Raw genomic sequence first — 22608 nt, 5'->3', positions numbered from 1 at the left:
TTGTCATTCCAATCTTCTGTTATCACTTGTGATTGTGAAGCCATCATTCAATGTTTCCATTAAAAATATCAGGGTGTTTTGGCTCCAAGAATAAGCAAAGGAAAGCTCTGAAGGGGAAAAAAAGGTTGAGAATGGTTTATGTAATTGAGAAAACTGCAGTGAATATACATTGCTTCCTGGTAAGTAAATAATTTGTGTCAGTTTTGCTTTTTAAATGTAATCTGCACTTGTCACTTGCTTTAAGAAATGTAAACTTTCACTGTTCGATGCTACAGATGTTATTGTACCGATTATTCATCTGAGCAAATAACTTAGCACCCAATGTACTTGGTAATTGAATGTAAAAATTCTAATGTTTGTCCACAGGAACCAAAATAACAATGTTTTATACCTGAAAAAAATGTTATCTGAACTTCTTTGCACACAGCACCTGTCTTTTTCAGATAATAGTATGAGGGTATTTTGGGACCACACCATGTATTTGAATTGTAAGCTCCAGTGTTGAATGAACGTTGCCATGAAAAGGCCACTTGAAAGTTGGAGCTGCTGATCGAAACACCAATGAAGCGCCCAGCAAAATTCCATTTTTGTTTTTGCTGTCCTGAGTACAGGTATCGAGGGTGCAAATTTAGGTCAATAAATACAGTAACATGGTGTCTCACTACTTTGTGTTTTAATGTTATTCTTAGAATCAATAGCATTAAGAACAGGTACAACCTGAACAGTGAAGAGCATAGCATTAAACCTCCAGACAACATAGTGTGGCCGATGGAATGGTTAGACAAGATGGCAGGCAGATTAGTTAGAAGAATGAAGTGATGCATTTTAATGGGAAGAACAAAAGCTAATGTAAAATACAAGGAATGTTTGAGTAGAGTAAGCTGGAGGTTTGTATGCACAAGTCATTAAAGGGCAGAATCAGAAAAGGTTAACAGAACATATGATGTCATGGGCTTTGTAAAATAAAGGAATAACATACAAAAGCAAGGATATGATAAATGTGTACAAAAAATTGATTTAACCTTAACTCTACCACATTTCTGCTGGTGAGTATGAAGGCAGGAGAGCTTGTAAAATTCAGCAAATGTGAATTTATTCTTCAGAGGCCAGCATCCCATCACCAATCACCTTTTATTTACAAATGCATAGCCTTTGACAAAAGCACTGAGTCAGGCAGTCAGAGCACAATATCCCTGACATTCATCCTTTTATGTCAGCCAGATCTCCCTGATTGGACCAGATTAACAGCCCCAGTCAGAAAATGCACTCTATAAATGTTCAGCTGGCTGACGACATGACACTCATTATAGCATTCTAGATCAGTGGTGCTGGAAGAGCACAGCAATTCAGGCAGCATCCGACGAGCAGCAAAATCGACGTTTCGGGCAAAAGCCCTTCATCAGGAATAAAGGCAGAGAGCCTGAAACGTGGAGAGATAAGCTAGAGGAGGGTGGGGGTGGGGAGAAAGTAGCATAGAGTACAATAGGTGAGTGGGGGAGGAGATGAAGGTGATAGGTCAGGGAGGAGATGGTGGATGGATAGGTGGAAAAGGAGCTAGGCAGGTCGGACAGGTCAAGGGGGCTGGAAGTTTGAAACTAGGATGAGGTGGGGGAAGGGGAAATGAGGAAACTGTTGAAGTCCACATTGATGCCCTGGGGTTGAAGTGTTCCGAGGCGGAAGATGAGGTGTTCTTCCTCCAGGCGTCTGGTGGTGAGGGAGCGGCGGTGAAGGAGGCCCAGGACCTCCATGTCCTCGGCTGAGTGGGAGGGGGGAGTTGAAATGTTGGGCCACGGGGCGGTTTGGTTGATTGGTGCGGGTGTCTCGGAGATGTTCCCTAAAGCGCTTTGCTAGGAGGCGCCCAGTCTCCCCAATGTAGAGGAGACCGCATCGGGAGTAACGGATACAATAAATGATATAAGTGGATCTGCAGGTAAAACTTTGATGGATGTGGAAGGCTCCTTTAGGGCCTTGGATAGAGGTGAGGGAGGAGGTGTGGGCACAGGTTTTACAGTTCCTGCGGTGGCAGGGGAAAGTGCCAGGATGGGAGGGTGGGTCGTAGGGGGGGCATTGACCTGACCAGGTAGCCACGGAGGGAACGGTCTTTGCGGAAGGCGGAAAGGGGTGGGGAGGGAAATATATCCCTGGTGGTGGGGTCTTTTTGGAGGTGGCGGAAATGTCGGCAGATGATTTGGTTTATGTGGAGGTTTGTAGGGTGGAAGGTAAGCACCAGGGACGTTCTGTCCTTGTTACGGTTGGAGGGGTGGGGTCTGAGGGCGGATGTGCGGGATGTGGACGAGATGCGTTAGAGGACATCTTTAACCACGTGGGAAGGGAAATTGCGGTCTCCAAAGGAGGCCATCTGGTGTGTTCTATGGTGGAACTGGTCCTCCTGGGAGCAGATACGGCGGAGGCGGTGGAATTGGGAATATGGGATGACATTTTTGCAAGAGGTAGGGTGGGAAGAGATGTAATCCAGGTAGCTGTGGTAGTTGGTGGGTTTGTAAAACATGTCAGTGTCAAGTCGGTCATCACTAATGGAGATGGAGAGATTCAGGAAGGGGAGGGAGGTGTCAGAGATGGTCCAGGTAAATTTAAGGTCAGGGTGGAATGTGTTGGTGAAGTTGATGAATTGCTCAACCTCCTCGTGGGAGCACGAGGTGGCGCCAATGTAGTCATCAATGTAGCATTCCCCTCCCCCCACAGCCACTCATTATAGCATGCCTAATCTCTCTCCATTCTGAAGTCTTAGAGAGGACAGGGGTTACTGTTCTTAGAAGAGAAGATTCAGAAAAAATTTGATGTAGGTGACGATTCACAAGACAATACCAGAATTATAAGGTTGTTAGTTTCAAAAAAGACTGAATTCACTGAGTTCTTTTCTCCACAACAGGTAAGGCTGAAGGGGTGATGATATAGATCGTTTTATATTAATAAAGGATTCAATAACATTGATATGCATACCTGAAATTCTGTTAACCGTTTTGGTCGTCTTGTCAAATCAAAAGTTAGAACTATAAGGCTGTTAATAATTAATCTTGTGTAGAATACTGGAGATACTACTTTACTCAGGGAGTGGTAAGAATCTGGAACATAAGGAGTAGTTGAGACAAATAGCATGGATGTATTTAGAAGCAGAAATAAGCCAATCTCTCGTTGCTAACAGGTTTTGCGTGATGATTTAATTATTGTTTTGCTGATTCATTCAATTTAGCCACCTTTTGTGTCATGTTCATTAATCATAAGCTTTGATTAGACATGACTGGATAACGATCAGGAATGAGAAACAAAACCATCCTGTCGTGGGTCATCTAAGTTTGCTTTCAGTTTCCTGTTTCAGGTTGAATTGTATAGAATAATAGAACACTTGGGAGATCCAATTTGCAAAGTTTGTTTGCAACTCCAAGCTTAACATCGAAGTATCGTGCAGTTATCTATCAATGGCATTTGTGGCAAAGTTCAGTACTTTTTAAAAATGTTTGACTGTTTTGAGTTTCTAAATTTTCTTTTGTTGCGGTAAATTGGGAGCAAAACCACAGTATGTAGACACCAACAAGGGAGCAAAACCACATTAGATTTGGTACTGGGTAGTGAGCCCGGCCAGGTGTTAGACTTGGAAGTAGGTGAGCACTTTGGTGATAGTGATCACAGTTCTGTTATTTTTACTTTAGTGATAGTGATAGAAAGGGATAGGTGTATACCACTGGGCAAGAGTTACAGCTGCGATGCGATTAGGCAAGATTTAGGAAGAATAGGATGGGGAACAAAACTGCAGGGGATGGGCACATTAGAAATGTGGAGCTTATTGAAGGAAAAGCTCCTGTGTGTCCTAGATACGTATGTACCTGTTAGGCAGGGAGGAAGCTGTAGAGCACGGGAGCCGTGGTTTACGAAGGAAGTGGAATCTGGTCAAGAGGAAGAAGAAGGCTTATGTTAGGATGAGATGCGAAGGCTCAATTAGGGCGCAAGGTAGCTAGGAAAGACCTAAAGAGAGAACTCAGAAGAGCCAGGAGGAGACATGAGAAGTTGTTGGTGGATAGGATCAGGGTAAACCCTAAGGCTTTCTATAGGTGTTTAAGGAATAAAAGAATGACGAGAGTAAGATTAGGGCCAATTAAGGATAATAGTGGGAAGTTGTGTGTGGAGTCAGAGGAGACAGGGGAAGCACTTAATGAATATTTTTCGACAGTATTCACTCTAGAAAACGACAGTGTTGTCGAGGAGAATACTGAGATACAGGCTACTAGACTAGGTGTGATTGAGGGTCACAAGATAGAGGTATTAAAAATCCTGCAGAGTGTGAAAGAAGATATATCCCCTGGGCCGGATGGGATTTATCCTAGGATCCTCTGGGAAGCCAGGGAGGAGATTGCTGAGCCTTTGGCAGTGATCTTTAAATCGTCACTGTCTACAGGAATAGTGCCAGAAGACTGGAGGATAGCAAATGTGGTTCCCCTGTTCAAGAAGGGGAGTAGAGACAACCCAGGTAATTATAGACCAGTGAGCCTTACTTCAGTTGTTGGTAAAGTGTTGGAAAAAGTTCTCAGGATTTATAATCATCTAGAAAAGAATAATTTGATTCGGGATAGTCAGCACAGTTTTGTGAAGGGTTGGTCGTGTCTCACAAACCTTATTGAGTTCTTTGAGAAGGTGACCAAACAAGTAGATGAGAGTAAACCGGTTGATGTGGTGTACATGGATTTCAGCAAGGCGTTCGATAAGGTTCCCCACAGTAGGCTATTGTACAAAATGCAAAGGAATGGGATTGTGGGAGATTTAGCAGTTTGAATCAGTAATTGGCTTGCTGAAAGAAGACAGAGGGTGGTGGTTGATGGGAAATGTTCATCCTGGAGTCCAGTTACCAGTGGTGTACTGCAAAGGTCAGTGTTGGGTCCACTGCTGTTAGTCATTTTTATAAACGACCTGGATGAGGGCATAGAGGGGTGGGTTAGTAAATTTGCAGACGACACTAAGGTCGGTGGAGTTGTGGATAGTGACGAGGAATGTTGTAGGTTACAGAGAGACATAGATAAGCTGTAGAGCTGGGCCGAGAGGTGGCAAATGGAGTTTAATGCAGACAAGTGAGAGGTGACTCACTTTGATCGGAGTAACCGGAATGCAAAGTATTGGGCTAATGATAAGATTCTTGGGAGTGTCGATGAGCTCGGTGTCCAGTACACAGATCTTTGAAAGTTGCCACCCAGGTTGACAGGGTTGTTAAGAAGGCATTCAGTGTTTTAGGTTTTATTAATAGAGGGATCGAGTTCCGGAACCATGAGGTTATGCTGCAGCTGTACAAAACTCTGGTGCGGCTGCACTTGGAGTATTGTGTACAGCTCTGGTCACTGCATTATAAGAAGGATGTGGAAGCTTTGGAAAGGGTGCAGAGGAGATTTACATGGATGTTGCCTAGTATAGAGGGAAGGTCTTGGGAGGAAAGGCTGAGGGACTTGAGGCTGTTTTCGTTAGAGAGAAGAAGGTTGAGAGGTGACTTAATAGAGACATATAAGATAATCAGAGGGTTAGATAGGGTGGACAGGGAGAGCCTTTTTCCAAGTATGGTGATAGCGAGCACGGGGAGGCGTAGCTTTAAATTGAGGGGTGATAGATATAGGACAGACATCGGAGGTAGTTTCCTTACTCAGAGAGTAGCAAGGGTGTGGAATGCTTTGCCCGCAACGGTAGTAGATTCGCCAACTTTAAGTGCATTTAAGTTGTCATTGGACGTACATGGAATAGTGTAGGTTAGATGGGCTTCAGATTGGTATGACAGGTCGGTGCAACATTGAGGGCTGAAGGGCCTGTACTGCGGTGTAATGTTCTATGTTGTTGTGGCACAGTGATAATGTTCTGCCTTATTGCGAGGAGGCCTATGTTCATCTGCAACTGCTACAGAAATGTGTAACATCTCTGAATATGTTGATCAGGTAATACAAGTTGTGAATCTCTTGAACTTTCTGGTTGATTATTTAGTCAGTTTAGTTTGCATAAATTGAATTTCTTTCTTAGTGTACCCACTATTTTAAGAGCTTTCTGGTTTTACATAGTTGGCATGAAAATTTGGATTTGAAAGTATGAATATACTTTAAGTGACCAAATAATGCATATCCCTTCAGAGATAATTAAGAAATACATGCCGAGGGTGCAGCTGGACCTGGGCAATAATCAGACTTGGATTAATGTGTGGTACTTGAAATTTATGCCACACAAATACGAGGAGCTCAGTCCGAGCAGCAGGGGAACGGAGTGAAGTGAAACTGAAAATGAAAGGTGCAGTGAAGTTTTCTGATTAAAAGCCCGTGGGGCAAGGCACCGATCAAGCTCAGTTGGAGCAGTAGCTAAACCCCTTCGGGAACCCCAGTATTCTTCAAAGCAGCTGAAGAATGTTGATACAGAAATGAGTGATGTTGATACAGAAATGAGAACTGATTGATAAGTAGTAGTCACCTTTGTATTCTATTCTAAGGGTTAACACGGTGTACACACTGGTAGTAAAGTTAGTACAATACTTAAGAAGCAACAGAAGTGGATCATAATAATAATTAATTTAAAAACCCATTAAGAATAGGAGCGCAGGTACTGTATGTAGTGTGTGGGGACTCAAGGAAACCATTGTGATTTTGGGCAAACACATTTTGAACTAAGCGTTTGAAGTACAAGTAGCTTTGGCTCAATTTATGAACAGGAGGCTGAACGTTAGACACTGCAATCCATCAGGGAGGGGAGATAGTTACCTGGATTCTTTGTGCCAGATTGTAGTCACATCTCTTAGCATAGGATGTCATGAAATGATCAGTAGTCAGGGAAAGGAAGGTGTGATTGTAAGTGAAGCAGGAAAGGAAATCCAAAGGACAGGAGTGTAGAGGTGTCAGTCTGTACACTTGTCCAACAGGTTTAAGGTTCTCTTAGCTTGTTTAGGTGAGAGCAGGGGCTGTGATAAGGATGATCTAAATGACCATTGTAGCATGGAAAGGAAGCCATTATTCGAGCAGAGGGAGCCCAAAAGAATGTAATGGTAAACTGGGACAGCATAGTTGGGAGATAGTGTTCTCTACAGGAAAGAGCATGAATCCTGATGGCTGTGTTGCCTGCACGATGCCTTGATTCAAGATATCTGCTTTTGAGCTGGTCAAGAACATGCAGTGGGAGGGGGAGCATCCTGTTGTGGTCCAAGAGGTTCTGCATAGCAGTATGAGGAAGTAGGCACCAAATTAAGAAGCAGGACTGCAGAGTTCATAATCTCGGAATTATTATCTGAGCCACTTGCAAATTGGCAGAGGGTAAACCAGGTTAGAAAGAATGCATAACTAAAAGACTGGTATGGGAGAAGTGAGTTCTAGTTTGAGGGACACTGATATTAATAATGGAAAAGTGGGTTCTGTACCATTTGGATGGCTTACACCTAAGCTGTATTGTGATTGGTGTTCTTGTCAAGTGCATAATGAGGAACATAGAGTTTTAAACTAAATACCTTGATTAACTGAATATCAATTATCCGAATTTAGGTTTATGCGAAGAAGATTTTGAGGTCCCAATAGAAACATCACATCAAAGAGGTGTTTCAACACTGATTGCGTCTTCTGTTTACAATGAATAAAAGTGAACTTGGCTTACTGAAATGCTGCCGAGAACAGTTCTGGACTGGTGGGAGCCCAGGCACCATCTCCAAATGACCGACCGCCCGCCCTCTCTCCCCCCACATTTTCCCTGGAGTTCTACACAGGGGTATACACCAAACACCCTTCCCCAGATAATCTCTCCAACATTGTCCAGTGCAGGGCAAAGGTGGTACCTGTCAAAAAGTTGCAGTTAAAAGCTGTGTGTATCTGTGTGTACGTGATATTTTGAGATTCACTCTGCAAAGACAGCAGCAGTCTTACTGTTGTCCAGTCCAGCAGGCCCAGAGGGGCAGAGGTGAATGGGTGGGCAGAGTTTGGACGGGGTTGGGTGGGGGCAGGCAGGGCAGGTGGTGGTGAACATGGGGTGGGGTTGGATGGGGGGGTGGGAGTGGAGGTGGACGAGGGTGCTGGTTGATGGGTGGGGGACAGGGTGGGCGTGGATGTAAGGGGCGGGGGCAGACGGGGGGATTGAGTGGCGGATCGGGAGCGGACAGGGGCAGGAGAGGGTGGGTGGGGGCTTGCGTGCTGTGTGTTGTTGCCTTGCCTCCTGAATGGGAAGTGGATATAGCAAGTGCTCACTGTGACAATCCCATTGATCTAATTGATGGAGTGGGGGGTTGGTGCAGGAGGCTTCAATAGTGCTGCAGCTCCCAGGAGTGTGTCTCTGCTCAGAAACAAATCCTGAAACAGGGTGAGGGAACAAGGCAGGTAGAGTGAGGACAAAAGGAAGCTTCAGGAAACTCCGAGCCCAAGAGGAGAGACATTGAATCAATTAAGCCAATAATCAACTATCCGAACGAAATAGTGTCCGCCCATGTTGTTTGGAGAATAGAGGTTCCTCTGTAGTGGGGCCAAATTTGGGAAGTTGTGGTGAATCACAGGTGTGGCAAATGTTAAACAATGACAGGAAGAAGAATACAGACCAAAGAGTAAATTAGTTAAGATGAGAAGTAAGAAAAGTAATAAAAGGATAAAACTTAATGCACTGCATTTGAATGCATGTAGCATTTGAAATGAAACAGATGAACTAGTAGTACAAAATAAGCACAAAGTATGATCCAGTGACCGTTATTGTGACATGGCTGTAGTATGACCCATATTAGGACCAGAAAATTGAAGGGTAATTGGTGTGACGTTTAGGAAGGGCAGCATCCGAGAAAAGGGTGGAGGAGTGGCTTTGTTAATTAAAGATGATATCAGCACAATAGCGAAGTATGACTTAAATTCAGGAAACCAGGGTATAGAAGCAGTCTCACTAGAGAGAAGGAACGATAAAGACAGGAAGTAACTTGTGGGAGTTGTGTACAGACCCCTAAAAATAACTGGTAGGACCAGATATCAAGAAAGAAACAATGGGCGTTCGTCATGAGTATAGGTATTATCATTGGGCTTTCAGATTAGATCGCCTACAGTGTGGAAACAGGCCCTTTGGCCCAACCAGTCCACACCGACCCTCCGAAGAGCAACACACCCAGACCCATTTCCCTCGTGACTCATGCACCTAAATACTATAGGCAATTTAGCATGTCCAATTCACCTTACTTGCACATCTTTGGAGTGTGGGAGGAAACCAGAGCACCCGGAGGACACCCACGCAGACACCGGGAGAACGTGCAAACTCCACACAGACAGTCACCAGAGGCTGGAATCTAACCTGGGACCCTGATGCAGTGAGGCAGCAGTGCTAAGCACTGAGCCACCGTGTTTTTTAACCTACATATAGATTGGAGCAGTGAGATGGGGAAGAAAGTAATCTAGATGAGGAATACATTGAATGTTTTCAGGACAGTTTCTTAGACTAGCACATTATGGCACCAACCGGCAGAGAACCAACTTTACTAGACCTGGTTTTGACCAATGAGATGGGATTAATTACATGCCTCATGATGAAATTTCCTCTGGGTAGTAGTGACCATACTTTGAATTTTGCATGAAGTTGAAGGGTCCAACTTCATGCAAAAATCATTGCATGAGTATGGGTTAAGGCTGCTACTTTTTAAACAAGGGCAATTATGAGGCTGTGAACAGCCAGCAAAAGCAAACTGGCAATTTAGGTTCAGAGATTATTAGAGATGCAGCAGCAAAATTTAAGGGAATATTATAGTGCATAATAGACTCCAACAAATAAGAAAAATTCTAAGGGATAGACTTACTATCTGTGATTTACTAAAAAGGTCAAAGATATTAGCAAATTAAAATTGAAACTGCCTCTGTGGATCCAAATAAATAAATGGAAAGCTGCAAAGCTTCCTGAGTCTGGAGAAATTACTGGGGAAAAAAATCCAAGGTAAAAGGAAGTGATTCTACGCAGAAGGCTGTGTGCACCCCTGAGGAGGTTAGTAGAGGAAATCAGCAGGTGATTTCAGAAGTTGGATGTATTGGAATAGGTCATTATGTTTTGTCTCCAATCCATTCCTTCAACCAAATTCCATTTGGTGGTTGATTTACAAAGCAGTGAATCTGGAGGTAATGACTGGACAAAGAAATATGGAGTTGAAAGTCCAGTCAAGGATTAGCAGATTTTGGGAATTTAAGCAGAGAAAACACCCATTTCTATCATCCTTTGCTTTAAAAGTGAGTATTTATTTTGACTTTTTCAGGAGTATGTGGAAACAGTGTTCTCCCAAACAAAGGTCATCAAGAGTGAATATTGTACCCACCCTTCAGGAACCCATTTGAAGAACTGTATACAACTAGCAGGCATAAATTAGAACCCATACTTCAAGGAATTGATAGATATTGTGCAGTCACAGGTGTCACACTTAGATTTGGTGAGCAGAGGACAAAATTAATAATACATGTTTTAGATTTATAAAGCACTAAAAATTGATTCTCCATTCTATTTTCTTCAGATCAATCCTGGTTTGTACTTGAATTCAAACTGTGATCTTGTGCTTTAATTAATTGGCAAATTGCTGAAAATAATTAACATGTTGGGGATGACATTGTGAAACAAGATTGCAAGTTTGCTGTATCAATTTTGAATATTAGAAATGGATTACATAAATTGTTCAAAACTATTAATCAATTTAATTTGCAATGAAATTTGATAAGAATGATGTTGTAGCTTCTGAATAGTTGAGGTATTTTGCTTAAAGCTTCAACTGAGAGCTAGCAATAGGGCACAAGCTCTTTGCAAAACCAATTAGCAGATTAATAATAGTAATAATAATAATAATCTTTTATGATGTCTGACACTGCCGTTTTGAAACAGCCAGATCAGATGGCGATTCAAAAATGTGTTTGACATCCACTTCCATTAAGCAAAATGTCCATAACCAGGCACATTTTCTAATTGTTGCAGGCATTGGGGCACCGAATATTTTGCTCATCACTGTGAATATTTTAAGTCCGAATCATCTGTTGGCAAATTTGTCAAAGCCTTCCTTAATAGGTGATTTCATATAAAAGGCCTGATATTTATATAACTGATGCAGGTCCGAGAATATAAAGAAAGCTCTACAATGACAGGTTTCAAACAAATCATTGGATAAGTTCACACAATAACTGTGGAGCACGTTGACAAACATTTGCTTTGTTTCAAATTGGAGGTACAATGTAGACATACTCAATTATTGAGGGCATTAGGTCATGGTTCCTAAGACAGTGGAGAAGACCACTTGTCTCCAGCATATAATAATCAACAGAATCAAAATGACAAAATCAAAATCAATTTGCTGCTATACTTGCACTGTAAAAGTGAAACTGCATTCACCTATGTCACAACAATGATAGCGACTTGCATTTATAAACTACCTTTAATGTAATGATGTGCTTCAAGACACTTAATGATTGATACCAAACCACATAGACATGAAAACTTAAATGTTTAGTCAAACAGTAGGTTTTTAACTATTATCTTACAGAAGGAGAGAAAATTTATAGAGGTTTATAGAGTGAATTCCATGGATTTGTGCCAATATAACTGCAGGTTTGACCGGTAATGGTGGAGCATTTATTCATGTTCTAGAGACTAGTTTAGAAGAGTAACAAGGGTTACAGTCATATGAGGGACAGGACATGAGAGGGAATTTGAAAACAAAGATGAGAAAGTTAAAATTGTGACTTTGCCAGAAAGACAACCAATATAGTGCTGAAAGGAGAGGGCAGGTAAGGAATTAGTGCACTTTAGAATATGGACAGCAGAGTCTGGATACTCGCACTTAGGGAGACTGAACATTGAAGACTTAACAATAATGCATTACAATACAATCAAGAAATGCTGGAAGAGAACTGCAGCAGGTTAGTTAATATCTGTGTTGAGGGAATTGCAGGAGTAATATTTCGGATCCCTGATCTTTCATCAGAACCAGAAAAAGGTTCAGATATAATAGATTTTGATCAAAGTGTGTGTGTGGAACTAGGACAAAAGCAAGGTTTGTGATTTGGGTGAACGGTAGGAGAGATTCAATGACAAAACAGTTGGTCCTCCAGAGCTGAATGGAATGGAGATGGGACAAGGAAAGACATAAAAAGATGTACATAGAGGTGGTGTGCTGTTGGCAAAAAAAAAGCAGAGAAAAGCAAACTAAGATGGAGTGTATGATCTGAAATTCTTGAATTCAGTGCTGAGTCGAGAATGCTATAAAATGCCTAGTTGAAAGGTGAGGTGCTGATCCTAAACCTTAAGTTGATCCTCACTTGCACAGTGCAGAAGACCAAGGACACATGTCAGAATTTTTTTTAAAATTGGGTGCAGGAGCTATTATCCATCCTTATAATAGTGAGTCCTGTTTTTGAACTGCTGCAGTTCATATGCTATACATAAACCTATGTTGCTGTTAGTAGGGTATTCCAGTACTTTGACCAACTGACAGTCAAGGAATGGTGATATGGTTCCAAGTCAGGATAGTCTCTCACTTTGAGGGGAATGTGCAGGTGGTAATGTTTCCATGCATCCCCTCAAAATCCCCCACTATTGCTGGGTCAAAATCCTGGAATTCTGTACCTAAGAGCATTGTTGGTCAACCCACAGCATGTGAACTGGAGCAGTTCAAAAAGGCAGCATCCACCACCTCCTTCAGGGCAACTAGGGAGAGGCATTAAATGCTGGCCCATGAGTGAATTTAAAAAAAAGATTGTTGCTCCTGTCCTTTTAGATGTTGTGGATTTTGAGAGATGCTGTCAAAGGAGCCTTGTTGTGCTGCTCATTGCATCTTTGCAGACGGGCACATTTCTGCCACAGCATTGGTGATGAAGGAGTGAATGTTGAAGATGTTGGACAGGATGCCACCCAAGAAGGCTACTTTGTCTTGAGTAGTGTCAATTTTCTTGAGTATTGCTGGAACTGCAGTCATCTGGGCAAGTGGAGAATATTCTATCACTCCTGACTTCCATTGTAGATGGTGGACAGACTTTGTGGAGTCAAGAGGTGAGTTTACTCATAAATTGCATACCTCTGACCTCTTATTATGTACAGTATTTATATGGCTGGTCCAGTTCAGTTATTGGTCAATAATAATTTTGTGAGTTGGGGTTTCAGTGATGATAATGTCATTGAATGTCAAGAGGGTGAAGCTTAGATTGTTCCTTGTTGGATATAGTTACTGTGTGGCACTCGTGTAATAAGAATATTGATTGTCACTTATAACCCCAAGTGTGAATGTTATCTATGTCTTTCTATATGTAGGCATGAACTCCTTCAGTATCTATGGGGTCTCAACAAGTGCTGAATAGAATGCAAGTGTTCCCACCAGGCCTTATGATGGAAGAAATGTCATTGATGAAGTAGCTGATGATGGTTATGTCTAGGTAACTACTCTGAGGAACTCCTGTCATGATACCCTAGGACTTAAATGATTGGTGTTCAACAACTGTAGCCATTTTCTTTTGCACTCGGTCATGACTCCATCCAATGGAGAGTTTTCATGATTCCCAATTGGCTTCAGTTTTGTTAGAGGTGAAAAGTGTGGCGCTGGAAAAGTAGGTCAGGCAGCATGGTGCAGGAGAATCGACATTTCTGGTATTAGCCAGTCAGTTTTGTTTGATCTTCTTGATGCAGCACTCAATCAAAACCTGAGGGCGAGGTGGAGAATTAAAATGACAAGGCCCAGATGCTTGGGGGTTATGCTTCCATTTGGAGTGGAAGTATTCTGCAAAGTGACCGCCCAGTCTGTACTTTGTCTCTGCAATGTAGAGGAGACCACATCTTGAGTAGCAAATAGAGAAGATTACATTGAAAGAAGTTCTTATTGTATATATGCAAATTATTGCTTCACTCATATGGAATATTTTGGGGCAGTGGATGGTGGGATAAGAGGCAAACTACTTGGTGTTATTTCTGCATTTTCTATGAGGAGAGCTGTGGAAGGGGACAGGGTGTTGTGAAGACTGAGTAGAGGACCAGAGCATCATGGAGGAAATGCTCTCTTGGGGAAGGGGACAATGTATTTGTTGGTGGCATCGGATTGAAGATATGTGATGACATTATCAATTGAATGTGGTGCTTGGTAGGATGGAAGCTGAGTACAAGGGTGACCTGTCAGTTTTCTGGGAGGGAGAGAAAGCGTTGAGTGAAGAAGTTTGGGAAATTTGGCAAACATGGTTGGTGACCATGTCCACAGGGCAGAAAGAAAAAGGGCATCTCAAAGCTCTGTTTTGAAATCTTGTATCATTGGAATTGATGCAATGGGGAAGAATGGGCTGATTGTTCACAAAATGAAATAGAAGTAAAGAATTATGTCTTAACCAAGTGATATAACTTTATTCAAATGGTATGATCCTCAACCACTAAATCGCAAAATCTTGGTTTAAATTGATTACAGAATTTTCAAATCCCCTTGAGAAATGTCAGGTGGATTCTTTCCATTATGATTTATGTCAAAGGGACTAATTCAGAAGATTGTACTGCATGATGATTGTGGAATACTAATCTGAAGAAAGTGCGTCCTTAATTCAAATTCCTTCCAACAGTGCCCTACCAAGGGCAAGTCTGGATCTGTTAATGTTCCTGCACAGTCATACTTGCATGGCTACAGTGTTTGGAGGCGGGAATGAGAAAGACAGAGTTACAGTAAAACATTTCCTAAAATAGGAAATGGCAAGTACTGAATGCATGAAGGGCAGATATTGAAATAGGTGTAAAACATCAGAATGAAATATTGAAGAAACAATGAATAGTCAGAAATGAATGAAGGTGATGAAACTTCTAAGACCAGCGATCAAGCGGTATAGACAAGTAATTGATAAGTGAGATATTTAGGAAAAACTATTAGGCAAGATAAGTTCAAAAAAGTAAATGAAAAATAAAGCAAAGAAATGAAAACCAATATTTGGAATGAGTATTTTAGATTAGATTAGATTACATTACATTACAGTGTGGAAACAGGCCCTTCGGCCCAACAAGTCCACACCGCCCCGCCGAAGCGCAACCCACCCATACCCCTACCCCTACATTTACCCCTACCTAACACTACGGGCAATTTAACATGGCCAATTCACCTGACCCGCACATCTTTGGACTGTGGGAGGAAACCGGAGCACTCGGAGGAAACCCACGCAGACACGGGGAGAACGTGCAAACTCCACACAGTCAGTCGCCTGAGGCAGGAATTGAACCCGGGTCTCTGGCACTGTGAGGCAGCAGTGCTAACCACTGTGCCACCGTGCCGCCCATTTTGGAGAGGATAATTTGAGAAGTCTTGTAAAGGTATTGGTTGGTCCCTGAAATAGTTCCCTTCTGACAACTTAAATGTGTGCAGGTAAGACAGAAATCTTAATTTTATTTCTGGCTTGCATATGAATTAATATTTGATCCTTTTATTTGCCCCTGTTTTTATATTGAAGATAAAATGTAACAGGGTGTTATAGATGGAAACATTTTCAAGTGTTTAATCATAAATGGATTTATGATGAAATGGTCCTTGCACATATGACTTATAAGGCTAGTTGCTAGCAGTTTTTAAGAGCAATTGGACCATGCAGATGTTCGAGTGGACTCTTCCACAAAGTTATCCTAAAAGCCTTTGTATTTCTTTTTCAGCCCATGGTCATGCAAGTTTAGATGAGTTGAAATAAAATCCATGGTTTTGCAGGGTGAAATATCTGAGACAAAAGTGATTCTAAAACCATCTAAAGAGACTATCAGTGTTGAAGAGAACCTGTAGACTGTAAACAAGTGCGTTTATGGACTGAAAGGGCGCATTATTTTTCAGTGATATTTGTTTTGCTGGGCGTAGGCTGTTTTAACTAATAGCTGGCTCTGCTTTGTTTTATTGGCTTAAAAAGCTGAGCTTCCAGGTATCATCTTAATCCATTTGATAGAGTGGGGGCAATGGAATTTTAGAAATATTTAGTAAAATAATATGAAAGTAGAATTTAGGCTTGTATTTCATGCTTCAGGGGATTTTAAATATATTGGCTTAGATATTGAGCTGAACAGGTTTGAAGTATCTTTGAATCAACAGTTCTGCTGGGAGAATATTACTCCTATCTTGGTTAACCATACTGGGTTAGCACAGTAAGATGATGTCATAACTAAATGAGAAGCACAACATTTGTGAAGCTTGGTTGGCCAGTTGAAATGATGCACAAAATGGAATTCTAGTTCTAATATGTCACATTTAAGTACTACACTGAAGCGCCCTTAAGTCTAAGATATGAAAAGGCAAATAAAATATTTTTAAAAATTAAATATGGAAAAATGTGTTTCAGCTTCCTTAAACTTGGATTATCCAAACCAGAAATTAGTTACTTTTGATGAATTTTCTTTTGCCATTCTTCAAAACGGATATTAAAATGTTGCTGACCTCATAATACTTTTAGTACAAAAAAAAGGGAAATATTGCCCTTTAGCATTGTTGTTAAAAAGTGCTCCAGCTGCAGAAACATTGGTTTATGTGGAAGCAGTGGCAATGGTGTTGTGTTTAATAAATATTTTGGGTGAAATTCTACTAAAGGGGATTACTGAAAATAGTTAAATCCTTGAATGTTAAGCAGATAATTATTTCTGTGAAAGAATGTACATATTCTACAGCAGGACTTCCCAAACTGGGGATCGCTAACTAATATTTTGGGATCATGAGTTCTGCAGCAATAGCTGCTGTGGAGCTGTAATTAAGTGCTAACATCTCTGATGCCCTTTTAAATTTTGGCTTGATAGCAGCACCAAATGAGTGACGAATAAGAGGCACCTGTTATATTGGGAGTTGCATATATTAATACACAGGTCCTTATTCTTTGCACTGAACAGGGATATGTATGTGCATTGTGCCAGTTCCAACTTAAGAAAATAGATGACAACTATTGGCTGGTCCATTTTTCAGGGCAATGCTCTGACCAGTGAGGGTCAGCTGCCTGGTTTAAAATTTAAACAAATTCTAGCTGTTGACAATCATTCATCACTAATTGGTGCATTCTCCATGGGAATGCCTTTTTACACAGAGTCCGTTTATCAACCAATCAGCATTCTCTTCTCATGCAGTACAAAATGTTGTTGTTGTTGTTCTTCCCTTTGAATTGGTATTCTTCTGAATTTTCTTTAAGTGCAAGATTAAAAAAAACTTTGAAAAATGTGTATTTTTCAGTAATACTCAAATTTATTTAGGAGAAATTGAGTTTATAACTTGAAAACACTGAATTATTTTCTTGATCTCCTTTATCTATTTTTTAAAATGCAGTAATTATTGCACTTACTTTTTATTATGCCTTCTCTGTGTGATTTTAATGTTTATTTCCAGCTTGAGTGTCTGTGGCTGGAATTTTCAGATTAGTGGGTAGCGGTCATGTCCACTGTCCAAAACGTCCAATGAGTCTTGCCCTTGTAGTCCGATTTGATTTCACAATCGTCATTACATTAACTGCCGACTGTCAGGGCTTCAGCCCTTATAAGGGAGGTTATGCCATCCCCAACAACCAGTCACTGGGCCAGCAGCCCTTCAGCCTCCGTATTGCTGCCAGCAGTGGTGACCATTGATTGGACTGTAGTAGGCCAAGACCAGCTTGCTTAAGGGGGCCACTGGTCTTTTATTGCTATATTATAAATTCAGAAATCCAGGTAATGTTCTGGGTACCCAGCTTTGAATCCCTGCCATGGCAGTTGGTGGAATTTCAAATTAATAAAATAAAATATGGAATTAGGAGTCTAGCAAGGTTCACGAACTGTTTCCAATTGTTGTACAAACCTGTCTGTTCAATAATATCATGTAGGGAAAATGTCTGTCACTCTTGCCCAGTCTGGCCTACATGTGACTCCAGACCCAAAGCAAAATGATTGACTCTGAACTGCCCTCTGGACATTTAGAGATTAGGAATAAATGCTAGATTTGCCAGCGATGCCAACATCCCATGAATGAATAGAAAGCAAAAGCACGCAGTAGTCGAGGGACAAATGTGAGATTGTGGCTTGCGCAGACCAGTCAGTCGGGTGCTGGTAAGAGAATTGCTGTAATATAGGGATGGTCTTTTAGCATGGGTTTCGGGCGAGCCGCGGTGCCTCAAAGGAGGAGGCCACCAGAGTACACATGACAATCTTGCCACTTAACAAAGTGCTCAGCTGTTGCTAAATTATTCACAGCCATAAGTAGGAATGCTTGATGCCCTTAATTGGCCAATTAATTAGCATATGACTAGAGGGCTACTACCCGCGCAACCAATGATAAAATGCCTCAGCTACTTTTTAAGGTGACATTAAATGGATTATGCTTTGTTGAGTTCTTGCTTGGAAAAAGAAGTACATTGTTAGCAGTCGTCAGTACAAAATCATCTCAACATTCTAAATAAAGAAAAGTTTGTATTTATATTGCATTTATGACAGTCTTAGGATATACTTTGGAAGTGTAGTCAATATTTTATGGAAAAAGTGTGGGAGCAAATTTGCACATGGCAAACTCTAATTGTTGTTAAATGATAAATATTGGTCAGGTCACATGGGTCATTGTTCTATGACTGAACTGAAAACAAAAAATGCTGGAAGTTTGCTCTTTCATTGTTCCCTTTATACTTTTTCAAAGTCATGACGCAAGATCTTTTACATTTGAGACTGTAACAGGACATTGAGGTGGCTTCTGGAGTGGTGTGCGCAATTCTGGTTGCCTTGCTCTATGAAGGATATTATTTAGTTGGAGGGGGTTCAGAAAAGATTTACCAGGATGTTGTCGGGAATGTATGGTTTGAGTTATAAAAATAGGGCTGGGATTTTTTTTTACCGAAGCATAAGAGATTGAGGGGGTGACCTTAGAGAGGCGTATAAGATCACAAGAGGCATGGATAGGGTGAATAGCAAAGGTTTTTTCCCCTTATGGTGGAGGAGTTCAAAAATAGGGGGCATTTTTTAAGGTGAGAAGATTAAAGTTTTTAAAAAGGCCATGAGGGACAACCTTCTTACGCAGAGAGTGGTTAATGTCTGGAATGAACTGCCAGAGGAAGTGGTCAATGTAGGTACAGATAGAATGTTTAAAAGGGATTTTGATGGGTCCATGAACAGGAAGGATTTCAAGGGAAATGGGGCAAACGCAGGCAAGTGGGACTAGTTTAGTTTGAAAACATGGTCAATGTGGATTTGTTGGACCGAAGAGTCTGTTTCCTTGCTCAATGACCCTATGACTTAGTGCTGCATTGCAATGTCCGCCTTCATTTTGTTCTCAAGTCTCTGGACTGCAACTTGAAAGCACACGTTTTAAAATGGAGTTGAAAGTGTTATCAACTGATCCGTGATCGACAAAACAGAAAAATGAGGTATGGGAAAGCAGGCTTGAACAATAAATCTCAGCAGGACACAAAGCATCTATGGAGAAAGAAACAGAGTTGACGTTTCAGTTCGATGAACTTGTATCAAATTTTCAGTATAAGCAATGTTTTGGTAGTGCAGGGGTAGTCATTCAGTAGTCCAGAACTTGAGTGTTGTAGACAAAAATACACATTGTTTGAAGCTTTTCAGCTTGGGATCATTTGGACAATTCACAAGAAATGTCAATGTAAAGAGAAAACAATATTTATTTTGTGTGCAAAGAGAGTACTAATAGGTTGAAAAGAGCACTCTGCTAGTAGAAGCTCCAAATCAGGTCAGGCAGCATCCAGGGAACAGGAGAATCGACGTTTCGGGCATAAGCCCTTCTTCAGGAATGAAGAAGGGCTTCTGCCCGAAACGTCGATTCTCCTGTTCCCTGGATGCTGCCTGACCTGCTGCGCTGTTCCAGCAACACATTTTCAGCTCTGATCTCCAGCATCTGCAGACCTCACTTTCTCCTCGAAGCTCCAAACCAAACAGCACAACCCTTTGGCTGTTGCATCAGGCATGGTACTGACCATAATCATCCATTCTGTGCTTGAAAACTCAAAACAAATGTCAAACAGCTGTAATTCAGCTGTAGCAGTAATTCAGCAAATGGACAATATTTACTGAATATCCTTGTGTGCTCAGAATTATACTGACGACCATTTGAGGATAATCAGTTGGACTCAGTGTGGTGCACTTGTGCATACTGAAAGCTAAGTATGTTAATACACAGGTACCTGTTTTTTGCAGACTGAAAGCACATGTATATGGATTATGCCACTTCAACTCAACACAACAGGAGACAGCCATTCTCTGGTTAATTTCTTGGGTCAAAACATTGACCCATCAGAGTCAACCTGCCTGGTTTTAAAATGTAAACAATTCTTGACAATTTATTGTCAGCAACAAGCTAGTTGATGCATTTCCCATTTAGCACATCTACCAATGAGCACTCTCTTCTCATAAGGTATAATAGCTGTCTTCCCTTTAGATTGGCATTTCAGGCAAATTATCTTGATGAGCGCAAGATTACATTTTTGGTAAAATACCTTCAGCAATACTCAAAAATGGTAGAAGATCGATACTGTCTAATTTCTCTTTAGTGTTTTGAGATTTTAAAAATTCGCTCTTGGGATGTGGCTATTGCTGGCAGCCAGCATTTATTGCCTTTCTCCAGTTGCCCTTGAGAAGGAGGTGGTGAGTTGTGTTCTTGAACCACTGCAGAATATGTGCTGTAGGTTGACATAGAATGCTGTGAGGAAGGGAATTCCAGGATTTTGACCCAGTCATAGTGAAGGAATATAAAAATGCAGACATTTTGAAAATCGGTCTAAGAATGCCTCTGTGGAGAGAGAAACTCATCGAGAGCTGATTGCCCATCTAACATCTTGGTCTCAAAGAAATTAGAAAACAGTCTCTCATGTGAAACATACTTACAGTAAAAAGAAAGAAGACGACCCAGGGCAACCAGCAGCCAGAAGAGTGAAATCACAGAAGACGACAGTGACTGTGTGGTTTTGAAATTAAGTTGATGTAATTTTATTAAGTGTCTTATTGGAACAGTATATTGTTATAGGGTTGAAGGCAGATAGTAAGCAGTTAAGAGAAAGGGAGGCTTAGAGTTGCGAATAGTTGTTGTTTAGTGTTCACTTTTAGAGTTAAAGAATAAATTGCTATTTTCTTTAAATATTGGAATTTGGGAGTTCTCTGTCACTCATATTTTAACAAGTGACGCGGTGAGGCCATTTTTTCTGGTTGTTTGTTTTAATTAATAGAGGGGTTCACCTTCATGTTGTAACAGTAGGGCACTATCCTAAGGAGCTCCTGCAGAGAGATCCGAGAGCCACGACTATTTTTCTATGAGCCAAGTATGACACCAACCAGTGGAGATTTTCCTCCATAATATCCATTGATTCCAATTCACACTTTGTTGAATACGGCTTTGATGTCAAGGTCTGTCACTCTTCCACTCACCTCTGGAATTTAGCTCTTTTGTCCATGCTTGAACCAAGGCTGTAATGAGATCCAGAGCTGAGTGGCCCTGATGAAAGTGGGAGTCACCGAACAGGTTATTGTTGAGTGGATGCTGCTCGATAGTGCTGTTGATGACTCCTTCCATCACTTTACTGATGATCAAGAGTAGACTGATAGGGGGCTGTAATTTGTTAGTTTGAATTTGTTCTGCATTTTACGTAAAGGGCACACCTGGGCAATTTTCCATGTTGTGTAGATGCCAGTGTTATAGCCATACTGGAACATGTATATCATGTTTAGGAGCACAAGTCTTCAGGGCTATTCTGGACTATTGTCAGGGCCCCAACTTTTTCATTAGGCAGTGCCGCCAATCATTTCTTGATATTACATACAGTAAATTGAATTGGTTGAAGTCTAGCATCAAAGAAGCTTAGGACCACTGGAGGAGGCTGAGGTGGATTATCCACCCAGGACTTATGGCAGAAAATTGCTTAGAATGCTTCAACTTTATCTTTTGCACTGAGCTCTTCCATCGTTGAGGATAGGAATATTTGTGGAGCCGCCTCCTCCACTGAGCTGTTTAATAGTCCAATCCCATTCATGACTGGATGTGACAGGACTGCAGAACCTAGATGTGATCCCTTGGCCATAGGATCGCTTAATTCTGACTTTCAATGGCTCTTTATGCTGTTGGCATGCAACTATTCTTGTAAACACATTGTGAGTTTTGTGGAATCTGAACGCCTGTGTCAATAATTTATGAGAGGAAAATGTGTTGCCAAAAAATAGTCTGTATCAAATAATTAATTGTTGCGATTGCTTTGCTTTATCTTTATATAATGTTAATCTCTGGATGTGTGATGACATTTTTGTTCATTTCTGATTTGAGCTACCATTCAGCAAATACTCACTTAATTGGTCATCCAATTTCTTTTTTAATATGTAGAATAGAAAAGAAATTTTTTTAGAAGTAGCCAGTCATAACAACATCCCAGTAAAATATCAATAGTTTAGATTAGATTAGATTACTTACAGTGTGGAAACAGGCCCTTCGGCCCAACAAGTCCACACCGACCCGCCGAAGTGCAACCCACCCATACCCTACATTTACCCCTTTTAACCTAACACTACGGGCAATTTAGCATGGCCAATTTACCTGACCCGCACATCTTTGTGACTGTGGGAGGAAACCGGAGCATCCGGAGGAAACCCACGCAGACACGGGGAGAATGTGCAAACTCCACACAGTCAGTCACCTGAGTCGGGAATTGAACCCGGGTCTCTGGCGCTGTGAGGCAGCAGTGC

The 22608-nt window shown here is 41.3% G+C and overlaps 1 protein-coding gene across 2 annotated transcripts in view; it reads left to right on the top strand.

Annotated features, from left to right (window-relative positions):
- Positions 1-22608, top strand: part of osbpl9 (oxysterol binding protein-like 9) — a 291494-nt gene that overhangs the window by 75518 nt on the left and 193368 nt on the right. The gene's annotated exons all lie outside the window — the stretch shown is intronic.

This window comes from Chiloscyllium plagiosum, unplaced genomic scaffold (assembly GCF_037043375.1).
Source record: "Chiloscyllium plagiosum isolate Xiang-an unplaced genomic scaffold, Cpla_swu_hap1 HiC_scaffold_9, whole genome shotgun sequence".
NCBI classification, from domain to species: Eukaryota; Metazoa; Chordata; class Chondrichthyes; order Orectolobiformes; family Hemiscylliidae; genus Chiloscyllium; species Chiloscyllium plagiosum.
The sequence above is the reverse complement of the archived record's forward strand: the minus strand, read 5'-3'. Positions and strand labels throughout refer to the sequence as shown.